Source organism: Triticum dicoccoides, chromosome 5B (assembly GCF_002162155.2).
Source record: "Triticum dicoccoides isolate Atlit2015 ecotype Zavitan chromosome 5B, WEW_v2.0, whole genome shotgun sequence".
NCBI lineage: Eukaryota > Viridiplantae > Streptophyta > Magnoliopsida > Poales > Poaceae > Triticum > Triticum dicoccoides.
In genome coordinates this window covers 415743956-415756856 of record NC_041389.1, presented here as the reverse complement: position 1 = coordinate 415756856, position 12901 = coordinate 415743956, and positions in this window count along the sequence as shown.

The window sequence follows — 12901 nt, the reverse complement described above, 5'->3', positions numbered from 1 at the left end:
TTTGGAGTCAGGGAAGTATTGTTACTCTTGCATTCTTTACAGACTGTACTGTTTTGGCAGATTGCTGTTATGTTTGCATTGTTTGCATATGTTTGCTCGTTTAATGATTCTATTTGGGGATAGGAGTATTAAATATGCAGAGGCATTTCTTATTCAATGTTGAATAATAATTTTAGTGATTTGTTACAGTAGAAAATTATAAGGTTTTGCATTGGTTTATACTAACCTATCTCACGAGTTCTTGTTGAGTTTGTTGTGAATGAAGCTTTTGATAAAAAGAAGAGAAACCATGATATGAAAGGAATTAAGGAGACACAAAAGCTCAAGCTTGGGGATGCCCAAGGCACCCCAAGATAACATTTCAAGAAGTCTCAAGCATCTAAGCTTGGGGATGACCCGGTAGGCATCCCACCTTTCTTCTTCAACAACTATCGGTTAGTATCGGTTGAACCAAAGTTTTTTCTTCTTCACATGAGTTGTGCTATCATTGCATTGCCATTTTATTTTGCTATGCTTGCTGCTTGAATACAATACCAAGATCTGAAATTCCTTAATGAGAGAGAGTCTTCATATAGTTGCATAATTATTTAGCTACTCATTGATCTTCACTTATATCTTTTTGGAGTAGTTTGTCATTTACTCTTGTGCTTCACTTATATCCTATGAGTAAATGGTTGAATGAGTTGAATGTCATAAATCTGAAATTATATATGTTTCATTTTCTTATCCCATGGGGAGTAATGACTTCACATCTAAGAAGTAGAGGTTGTAAATTTATTGACGGTTAGCAAGCATTGTATTGGTCATTTGAACAATTCATGAAAGAATATTGAAGGAAGAGAGATTTCACATATAAATATATTATCATAGACATCTTTTATAATTGTGAGCACTCATTATGTATGACATGCTAAAGAGTTGATGTTGGACAAGGAAGACAACGTAATGGGTTATGTTTTCTCGCATCTCAATTAAAGTATATTGTCATGGATCATTCAAACATGTTGAGCTTGCCTTTCCCCCTCATGCTAGCCAAAAATTCCTAGCACCAAGTAGAGATACTACTTGTGCTTCCAAATATCCTTAAACCCAGTTTTGCCATGAGAGTCCACCATATCTACCTATGGATTGAGTAAGATCCTGCAAGTAAGTTGTCATCAGTGCAAGCAATAAAAATTGCTCTCTAAATATGCATGACTTATTAGTGTGGAGAAAATAAGCTTTGTACGAACTTGTTATGGAAGCAATAAAAGCGATGGACTGCATAATAAAGGTCCATATACAAGGGGCAATATAAAGTGACGTTCTTTCGCATTAAGATTTTGTGTATCCAACCCTAAAAGTGCATGACAACCTCTGCTTCCCTCTGCGAAGGGCCTATCTTTTACTTTATGTCTTTTACTTTATGCAAGAGTCAAGGTGATCTTCACCTTTCCCTTTTTCATTTTATCCTTTGGCAAGCACTTTGTGGTGGGGTGATCCTGATATATATATAACCAATTGGATGTACATTAGCATGAACTATTATTGTTGACATCACCCAAAGGTGAATACGTTTGGAGGCAACATTATAAGCCCCAATCTTTCTTTGTGTCTGATTAAAACTTCATAACCACAAGTATTGCGTGAGTGTTAGCAATTGTAGAATACTATATGATAGTTGAGTATGTGAAGTTTGCTAAATCAAAGATCTGACATAGACTCTTCCTGAAAGTAAGATGAATTGCAATTGTTTGATGACTAAGAATGAAGTTTGCTAGTTTTCAAGAAGTTTATGGTCTATGTTTCAACATGTGAATTGCTTGTTACGTTATCATGAAAAGTTTTATGAGATGAACTACTGTTATGACATATTATCATGCTAGTAAAGGTGATTGAAATTATCATTGATCAAACTTGTGCACCTCTAGCATTCACACTTCATAAATTCTTTCTTTATCATTTACCTACTCGAGGACGAGTAGGAATTAAGCTTGGGGATGCTTGATACGTCTCCAACATATCTGTAATTTATGAAGCATTCATGCTATTTTATTATCTGTTTTGAATGATTATGGGCTTTATTATACACTTTTATATTACTTTTGGGACTAACCTATTAACCGGAGGCCCAACCCATATTGTTGTTTTATTGCCTGTTTCAGTATTTCGAAGAAAAAGAATATCAAACGGAGTCCAAACGGAATGAAACCTTCGGCATCGTGATTTTTGGAAGAATATCACCCTGGAGGCTTGGACATCAAGTTAGAAGATACTCGAGGAGCCCAGGAGATAGGGGGCGCCACCCCCCCCCCTACAGGGTGCAGCCCCCTGTCTCGTGGACCCCTCGAGCACCTCCCGACCGACTTCTTTCGCCTATATATTACCACGTACCCTAAAAACATCGAAAATCAAGATAGATCGGGAGTTCCGCCTCCGCAAGCCTCTGTAGCCACCAAAAACCTATCGGGAGCCCTTCCCGGCACCCTGCCGGAGGGGGGATCCTTCACCGGTGGCCATCTTCATCATCCCGGCGCTCTCCATGACGAGGAGGGAGTAGTTCACCCTCGAGGCTGAGGGTATGTACCAGTAACTATGTGTTTGATCTCTCTCTCTCTCTCTCTCTCTCTCTCTCTCTCTCTCTCTCTCTCTCTCTCTCGTGTTCTCTCTCGTGTTCCCTCTATGGCATGATCTTGATGTATCCCGAGCTTTGCTATTGTAGTTGGATCTTATGATGTTTCTCCCCCTCTACTCTCTTGTGATGAATTGAGTTTCCCCTTTGAAGTTATCTTATCGGATTGAGTCTTTTATGAGAACACTTGATGTATGTCTTGCCGTGTTTATCTGTGGTGACAAATGGATATCATGTGCCTCTTGATGTATGTTTTGGTGACCAACTTGCGGGTTCCGCCCATGAACCTATGCATAAGGGTTGGCACACGTTCTTGACTCTCCGGTAGAAACTTTGGGGCACTCTTTGAAGTACTTTGTGTTGGTTGGATGAATCTGAGATTGTGTGATGCATATCGTATAATCATGCCCACGGATACTTGAGGTGACAATGGAGTATCTAGGTGACATTAGGGTTTTGGTTGATTTGTGTCTTAAGGTGTTATTCTAGTACGAACTCTTTTATAGATCGATCCGAAAGAATAACTTTGAGGTGGTTTCGTACCCTACCATAATCTCTATGTTTGTTCTCCGCTATTAGTGTCTTTGGAGTGACTCTTTGTTGCGTGTTGAGGGCTTGTCATGTGATCTATCTATGTTATTATTGTTGAGAGAACTTGCGTAGCGAAAGTATGAACCCTAGGCCTTGTTTCCTATCATTGCAATATCGTTTACGCTCACTTTTACCATTTGTTACCTTGCTGTTTTTATAATTTCAGATTACAAATACCTTTATCTACTATCTATTTTGCACGTGTATCTTCATCTCTTCGCCGAACTAGTGCACCTATACAATTTACCATTGTATTGGGTGTGTCGGGGACATAAGAGACTCTTTGTTATTTGGTTGCAGGGTTGTTTGAGAGAGACCATCTTCATCCTACGCCTCCTACGGATTGGTAAACCTTAGGTCATCCACTTTAGCGAAATTTGCTACTGTCCTACAAACATGTGCACTTGCAGGCCCAACAATGTCTACAAGAAGAAGGTTGTGTAGTAGACATCAACCCCTCAAAGGGGGAAGCCACAAGAAGAAATACTTGCTGGTAATGGTAGATAAATTCACTAAGTGGATAGAGGCCAAACCAGTAAAAACTGCTGAGGCAGGGTCAATGATTGACTTTATATCCGGCGTAGTCCACCGTTACGGTGCCCCGCAGGGTATCATCACTGATAATGGCTCCAACTTCACAGCTGATGAGGTAAAAACTTGGTGTGCTAAGTTGGGCATTAAACTCGACTACGCATCTGTATACCACCCTCAACCAAACGTGCAAGTCAAAAGGGCCAATGGTCTGATCATGAGTGGCATTAAGCCCAGACTAGTGTGCTCTCTACGAGAATCAGGCAAGCAGTGGGTTGAGGAACTCGATTCTATACTCTAGGGACTACGGACCACGCCCAATCGAATGACCGGATACACACCCTTCTTTATGGTGTACGATGTGGAGGTCGTATTACCCTGCAACATTATCCATGACTCACCTAGAGTGCGCATGTACGAAGAGAGAGAAGCCGAATTAGATTGGCAGGATGACCTAGATGGAGTTGAAGAGGAGCGGGATGTTGCTAAAGCCCGTTCTGCATTCTATCAACAACAGGCCAGACGTTACCAAAGCAGAGAAGTGCGGGCTAAGACATACAATGTCAGAGAACTCGTCTTACGCCTCCCACAAAAGAAAAAGGATAAGCTCAAACCCAAATGGGAGGGTCCCTTCATCATAGATTAAGTCCTTACTCGAGGAGCCTATCACCTTTGCAATGCAGAGGATAATCGCCTTGAGCCGAACCCATGTAACGCTGCCCGGCTCCGAAGATTCTACGCATAGTTCGGCCTCCTTAGGTTTCATCCTAAACTAGGTTTTTTTCCTTTTTCCTCTCCCCTTTTAATTTTTCCTCTTTTCTTTTCTCACATATATGTTCGGATCAACGCATTGTTCGGGGTACACATCTTTAAATGTACACAACCCACCATACATGGGGGCTTCTTTTCAAGAAGCATTTTATTGAAAAGCTTACAAGCTTCTTTCGTCCATAAAGGTTGTTGCCTCTGCCATTTTATGCACATCTATGACTTAAGTTTTTGCCAAGCTAGGTTGCCTTGCTCCTGTGTTTATACCCTACGTTCCCGATTGTTCAGCTGGGGTGTAAAGGGAGTACCTATGCAATTGCTACAGCTGGGTTATCCGGACCCGTACCTTAGACGGGTGAAGCCGAAAGGTAGCATTCTTAAGGGAATAATTGGTCGGCAAGTATACAAAAAAAATTGTTCTTGGAAACACTATGGAATTGGCTGCCTGTACTTCGGATACGAGCCTAGGCATGCATCATTCAGCATACTAACCCAAGGAAAGGAACCCTTAACGGAACTATTTTTCTTGGAAGATATTTCTTATGTTAAATAGTAATATAACATAACTCCCCAAACATATTTTGTCTGTTCGAGAAATATGATCGGATTGCCTGGTTTCCGAAATAACTAAATGTTTCTTGGTTAAACACAGTATATGGAAACACTCCAACTTCTTGGTTTGGAGGTAGAAGCCGAAGGTCTGTGATGACAAAAAAATTCTATGTTCGGCAGGAGATAAGTTCGGTCATAAAGTACATTGATACATAGATTCGAACGCCTACTCTCTTTCTACGCCATCTAATAGGCTATCCAGCTTACAATCTTGTTGCGAAAATTTTGCCGCTGTCATTACTTGGTCATATACCAAGCTTACATGAATTTCCTTCCCGTCAGGTCCTTGAGGCCTAACTCGGGCCATATGATTTGGATCAAGTCCGGTGTAGCGTGTCTTCGCCCATGCCTCTCTTGCACCTTCACGGCTTGCGGGCATCTTCCACAGCTCGAAGCGACGCCGAGCACCCTTGAACATATATGATCGGATGGCCATAAGGCTTTGGCCATATTCTTCATGGCCTTCCGGGCACGCTCGTGCAGCTTTGACAGTTCTTTCAGAACGTCGCTTTGCATCTCAGACACTTCCTTCTGATGGCGGCCGGTCAACATACCTGTATCAACCGAACTATAACATTCCGTATTGTATGATCATATCAATACTTTGGATGGTTTAAAAGGCACACCAAATATGCCGCCCTTCAGCTTCTGATTTTCCTATTGTGCCTCCAAGAGTTGAGCCTTTAAGCTCTTTATCTCTTGGGCCTGCTTCTTCACTTCTTCTTCTAGTTTCTTATCTTTGCCAAAGTACATTGGGGCACTCTTCATTTCTTCAAGCTCAGTGACAGAAGCATTTAGTTGTGTCCGGCTTGTCTTGACCTCCTGGGATAATGCGTTGTTCTTCTCCTTGAGAACCTACGGTCATAAACGATTCTCAAATCGGTTGGTCCCTACCACTTTAAGTCTCGGGGGCTACTGCTATCTATCTACTAAGTCTACATAAATTTATACCTGTATATCTTTTGAGAATAGGCGAGCAACTCATGTAAGTCTGTCCCGGGAAGCTCGGATGTATGCACCCACAGTGTTAAGGGCGGTAAATTCCTAGTCTGGTAAAGCAGGAGTGCGCAGGGCTTCTCTCAAGTGTTGCTGATTCATTGCACTTTCCACTTCGGAGTTGGTGACGGACACCTCATCCGGCTCTTGATGGGGCGGATGAGTCTGGGCCGCCCAACATGCGCCCTAGTCCTAGTTGACATCTCCGGCGCCGGATTGGCTGCGGCTCAGCTGGCCGGTATCTTGTTTACGGTCCGCCGGGTACCCCTCCTGAGATAATAGAAGGAGGATCAAACATGGCAATTTGGCTTCATGCCTAAATATGAAATAAGGCACATACCTTTTTGGTGATGGAGCAGGCTCAGTGGCGCTTCTGGTTTCTTTTTGCTTTGCACGACCACCCCTCGAGGGTGTCATCCTTCTTCTTGTTGCCCGTCCTTGGGTACGGCTCGCCGAGCGCCGATCCTGCGAAGTACGGTCCAGTGCGGAGAGTAAGTTATGAGCGGAAATATCACTCCTTTTTTGACTTCCGAACACTTACCTTAATGAAGGGGTAGAGATCAGGGTAATCGGCCATAATGGCAACTTCCAAGCCATCAAGGCTCGCCTCGTAATAGACTGTGTCTTCAAATTCCACATCTTCATGGAATCTGGGGTCTTCGTGACATGCGTGGTCTTCTGGTTGGGGAGGAGCGCAATGGATGTTCTCAATTACCTTCCCCCACGGCTGTTTTTGAAACAACCAGAATTCTCGGTTAATGCACCCCAATGATAAAGAAGGTGTTGAATGATTAAACTTACCCAGTCAACGGGGTTGTACATGGAGACACCGTCCCGGCATCGTAGACGGGCGAAGTCTTATTCCTCTCCCTTATAAAGGTTCGTAAGTGTGGCAGCCAATGCGGCTTGGTTGTCCGAACCCTTTCGCGTATAGCGACGTGCGTCGTCCTCCCCGTTGTAGTTCCATAAAGGACCCATTCTGGACTAAAGAGGCTGGATACATTGCTTTATCGCAATAGCCATGACTTCAACGATGGAGAGTGTGGAATGGGTCAACAATCTGACCTTGTTGACCAACCTCATTACTTTCGCACTATCCTCTTGTCTAGGGGACTTGGGACGCCAGCTAAATTGCTTCTTTAAAGGAGCGCTGGAGAATTCGGGGAGCCCGCTCTTCGGAGTCCCGACTAGGTAACCGGATCAGGCTATGCACCACACTTCGGCGCCGCCCACTTCAAATATAGACCCTCCACCCTAGCGGCGGGGGACAAGGCAGAAGAACTTTTTCCATAGTCCAAAATGAGCCTCGCAGCCTAAAAATATAACCTGGTTTGAGGTTGTGCAGTTGGATCCCGTAATATTCCAGAAGACCCCTGAGGAAGGGGTGGATTGGGAATCCCACGCCCCTCAAAAGGAACGAGATAAAGCACACCCTCTCCCCTTGGCTGGGATTGGGAAAATTCTCTGCCAATGCATCATCGCCCACAGAAGTTAACCCTGCCCGTACGAAGACTAAATCCGTGGGGGGGAAGATATTCTTGCATCTGGAGTCGATTAAGCTGGAGATGGGATACGGAACAACTTTGCCAACCCCCCTCCTAAGGGCCATGAGGGCGCGAGGAGGAGCCGGGGACACTAGCCATGTTTTGAATTTTTTTCGTCGTTTGCTCTGTTGCTCTTGGGGCGATGCGAGATGGCGTTTTGGAGATCCAGCCTCGTTATATAGGCACTGCCTGTGCCTACTAGAAATATTAAAATACAAGGGTAATGGACCGTTCGCATTCACTCAGACGCATGGAAATCGAGGCGATGGCAGGAAGGAATCATGAAGACTGGACGCGAAAACCGATGTCGGACTATCATCAATCCGAAGTATGGTGGAGAACTCACCGTGCAAAGCCGAAGACTTATATCCGCACACTACATCGTCATTGAAGGCAAGTTTGGGGGCTACTGAGGGAGTCCCGGATTTGGGGGTCCTCAGGTGTCCGCCCAGGAGTATGGGCCGGGTTGGATGGGTCGTACAAGAACAAACTGAAGATTATCCTCTGTGTCCGGATGGGACTTTTGAATACATAGACGGTAAGATTAGAGTCCGGAAGTTTCCTTCCCTGATGAATCGACCTTGTACGAACCCTAGGCCCCTCTGGTGTGTGTATATAAGCTGGAGGGGTCAGTCCGTAGAGGCTATCTTCTTTACCGTCATCGGAATACTCATAGGCTAGACATCTAGGGTTTAGCCATTACGATCTCGAGGTAGATCAACTCTTGTAAACTCTATACTCGTCGAATATAATCAAGCAGGAGCAGGGTTTTACCTCCCTTAAGAGGGCCCGAACCTGGGTAAACATTGTGTCCCCTAGTCCCCTATTATCATTGATCCTTAGACGCACAGCTTGGGCCCCCCTACCCGAGATCCACCGGTTTTGACACCAACACGGACCCTACGGGTTCGAGAACTATGTAGACATGACCGAGACACATCTCCGGTCAATAACCAATAGCGGAACCTGGATGCTCATATTGGTTCCTACATATTCTACGAAGATCTTTATCGGTCAAACCGCATAACAACATACGTTATTCCCTTTGTCATCGGTATGTTACTTGCCCGAGATTTGATCGTCGGTATCCTCATACCTAGTTCAATCTCGTTGCCAGCAAGTCTCTTTACTCGTTCCGTAATGCATCATCCCGTAACTAACTTCATTAGTCACATTGCTTGCAAGGCTTGTAGTGATGTGCATTACCGAGAGGGCCGAGAGATACCTCTCTGATACACGGAGTGACAAATCCTAATCTTGATCTATGCCAACCCAACAAATATCTTTGGAGACACCTGTAGAGCATCTTCATAATCACCCAGTTACGTTGTGACGTTTGATAGCACACAAGGTGTTCCTCCAGTATTCGGGAGTTGCATAATCTCATAGTCAGAGGAATATGTATAATTCATGAAGAAAGCAATAGCAATAAAACTTAACGATCATTATGCTAAGCTAACGGATGGGCATTGTCCATCACATCATTCTCTAATGATGTGATCCCGTTCATCAAATGACAACACATGTCTATGGTCAGGAAACATAACCATATTTGATTAACTAGCTAGTCAAGTAGAGGCATACTAAGGACACTCTGTTTTGTCTACGTATTCACACATGTACTAAGTTTCCGGTTAATACAATTATAGCATGAATAATAAACTTTTATAATGATATAAGGAAATTTAAATAACAACTTTATTATTGCCTCTAGGGCATATTTCCTTCAGGATCATGGTGACATGAAGATGAATCTGCATTCTGCAGTGTGTCTATTACAACATCTACTTGAAGGCTTCTTCTTTGCTTTTGCATGTATGAATGTAATATATATCTTCTAAAAATTGTTTACTTTGATTGGTGCTTCGGAAAGCTAGGTGTTTTTTATCGGGTGGTGTTCCGCTCTAGTTTCGAGGGTCCGATCTGTGGACACCAAAAAATTACGAGTTTTGTGTCCAGCCATGCCTAGTTTGCTTTATTGTTCTTTACAGTCTTGCTTTTGGTCGAAGTTGTATAAAAGACCATATGGTTTCAGTTAAATGAAATCAGAGAGGGAGCTTTCTTCATAAAAAAAATCTAAGGGCTTGCTTATAAAAATGGTAAGAGAAGGCAGAGTGTTTTTCTCTTTAATGGAGGATGATCCCCGGCCTCTGCATCAGAATGATGCATGCAGCCATAGAAGGCAGCGTGTATGAAAAGAAAACAAAGTAGCACATTATTTTAGAGGTTCCGAATTGTAATATTTTCAAAACCAAATTTTTTATGTGCGCACTGCCACAAAGACTACAGGCAAAATGCAGCGGCGAGCCCAAACCATTTGAATCTTGAAGTAAACAGATCAAAATTTTGAATTCCTAACACAAATGCCCCCTCTCAAAATTTCTTCTTGGTGCACCACTTGCAAAATGCTAAAGGTATGATGGTACCCGGGGTTAATTGAGCCCCAAAATAACAAGAACAACTGAGTCAAGCCAAGAAGAATTCAGGAAAAAACAACTATACAAAGGAAATTACAAGGACGCACCCCGTGGAATTTCCAGCACTCCTCCGGTCCTCTTGTCCTGGGCTGCTCTTAATAACCCAAAAAATAAGGTGTGCTTAGCTAAACACCGTAGGAGTACCATTGATCTGAAACCTCAATTGATGTACTACTGGCTCTCTCTTTAAAAAGTTCCTTTTTACCGGCAGATCCTTCTGGCCGATGTGACATTCTGGCTTTACGTTGCATGGTACGTACCCTCTCCTCTGCGTGAGCGCAATCATGGACCTCCGGCGCACCGGCACGTAGGCTTTTCCGTCGGCCAGCCGGCCAGGGGTGGTCGTGGTTGGTGAGGCTGTGGAGCCAGCCAGAATCTCTGGTGCGCGCCTGGAGGAACAGGCCGATGGGTAGGGGACAGGGGCCGCATGTGCTTGCGCAGTGCAGCTACTACTAGCACGCAGGTTCGATTCGATCCGGTAGCCAGTAGCCATGCATCAGCATGCGGTGTATGTAGTACTACGCGCGACGGAGTGAGTGCGCATCGACCGAGCACGAGAGATGGGATCCTGGCCGTCCCTACACAGCGGCTCGGTGTTCAGGGCCTGGATCTGGTCGCCTAGGCGGCCTAGGCGTGGTTTGATGTTTGATGACGATGCATCGTAGTAGTAGTAGTAGCAGTGCGGTACAGTGGAGTGATGGACTAGCTGCTGCTAGGCTGCACGGGCACAGGTCACGAATTGGAGCAAGCGTGTACGTGTAACGCAATAATGCTTGAGGGTAACTGTTAAATGATCACTGGCCGGATCGACCGATTGGTGCAACTGTCAGTGGCTGGCATTGAGGCACTACACGTACTACAACAGATTCATTGTGATGGTAGGTCTTGTTTGGTTGAACAATTATCGTGTGTTATACTGTTCGATTGGTGCAACTGCTAGTGCTAAGGTGGCTGCTCTTTTCCTTCCTCTAAGCAATTATCTGATGTACACCCCTGTATTGCACGTACTGAACGATATGCGACTGGGCAGCTTTACAGGAGACGAATGTGCAAGCGTAACAATATACTTGGGGTACGAGCTTCCTCCTTCCTCAAAACCTTCTACGGATTCGGCGCGTGTCCTGCGTCTCATCAAGTGTTGTTTGGAGCACAGAAACTGCCGTCGATTATGGAACAGACGAATTTGTTTGCATGCGGAAACTCACAGAAAACTCCAAATTAAAGCTCGTCACAAACGCCGTGAGTCTGCTTGTAATGGCTGGGGAAATGGAAAGCGAGAAATGACAAAGTTAGGTCGGCGGTGCCAACTCTCTCTGCCTCAAAAATTTGGCGGAGAGCGTCAGCCAGCTGCATCGCCTCAATTCTAAATTGAAGTGACGAGCTCGTGCAACCAGCGGGCGTCTTTCGGACCTGATAGGATGGGCCATGTCTCCGTCGTCTCCATCGTCTCGTTCCAACCGAGGCTGATCATTTTTTTTTGAAACGGAGGCAAAAACTTTGCCTCATCCATTAAATAAGAAAGAAAAGAGTTTGTTACAAGTCACCCAATTACACGGCATGCGGATTATTCTCGCAAAATTAAAGACCCTAGCTTTTTTGCACCGGCGACGATCCAAAGGTTGGCCTCAGTAGAGATGGAGGAGAGCAAGATTGTTGGTGGAGCACTCTTATGTTTGAAAACTCTTGCGTTATGCTCGTTCCAAAATGTCCATGACACAAGCATGGTGAGGGATGCCTTGGCTTGTCGGTTTGGCGTGGGGTTCTCAACACCGACAAGTTCACTCGGGCTCTCAGTTTGCGGTGGCCGTGGTATGAATGGAAGGATGCCACCAAGATGTGGGTGGGAATGGGAAACCCATGCGATGAGGAGGACCTCAACTTTTTCTATGCTTCCTTCACCATCATCGTTGGTAACGGCGCGAAGACCCCCTTCTGGGACTCTCCTTGGCTCCTTGTACGCAAGCCTAAGGACATTGCTCCGCTCATCTATGAGGCCTCCAAGAGAAAAAATTGAAAGGTGCGGGAGGCGCTCAAGCACAATGCGTGGATACTCAAGATCAAACCCCCCACCGTTGTTTCTGTTGAGCACGTCACACGGTTCTTCGCTCTTTGGATGCTCCTCCTTGAGGTCCATCTCGACGATCTCATCGAGGACGACATCCTTTGGAAACATACGGCAAGTGGGCAATACTCGGCGGCCTCTGCATACAAGGCGCAATATCTAGGGATGGTCCTCTCACCCATGGATAAGATGGTTTGGAAGGCTTGGGCACCTTCAAAAATCAAATTCTTTGCTTGGTTGGCGCTCTAAGATAGAATTTGGACCGCCGATTGGTTGGCAAAGCGTGGGTGGCCAAATTGCGATCTTTGCCCTTTTTGCAAGAGGGTGCAAAAATGAGGACCTCACCTCTTCTACAAATGCTGCTATACTCGAAGGCTTTGGTCATTGGTCATCGAGAAATTCCTCATTCTCGGGCTAGACACTTCCGCTTGGCTCTTCTTTGACTCGGTTAAAGATTGGTGGGCGAGTATTTGCTGATCACATTTTACACGAAGTACTACTACTAGCACTCTGCACTCAAGCACATGAACATGATCGCGCTTGGGCATACGCAGCCACCTCTCGTGACTGCTTGGATCGAGGCAGAGCAAAAGGGCCTTTCTGCCTGCCCATGCCGGCGGCAGCAGGAAGAGGATGGGGGTGGCCGGGCGTGCGCGCCGGATACTGACTGGCCCATGTACGCATGCGCCCCTTTCCATTCCGTCTGTCA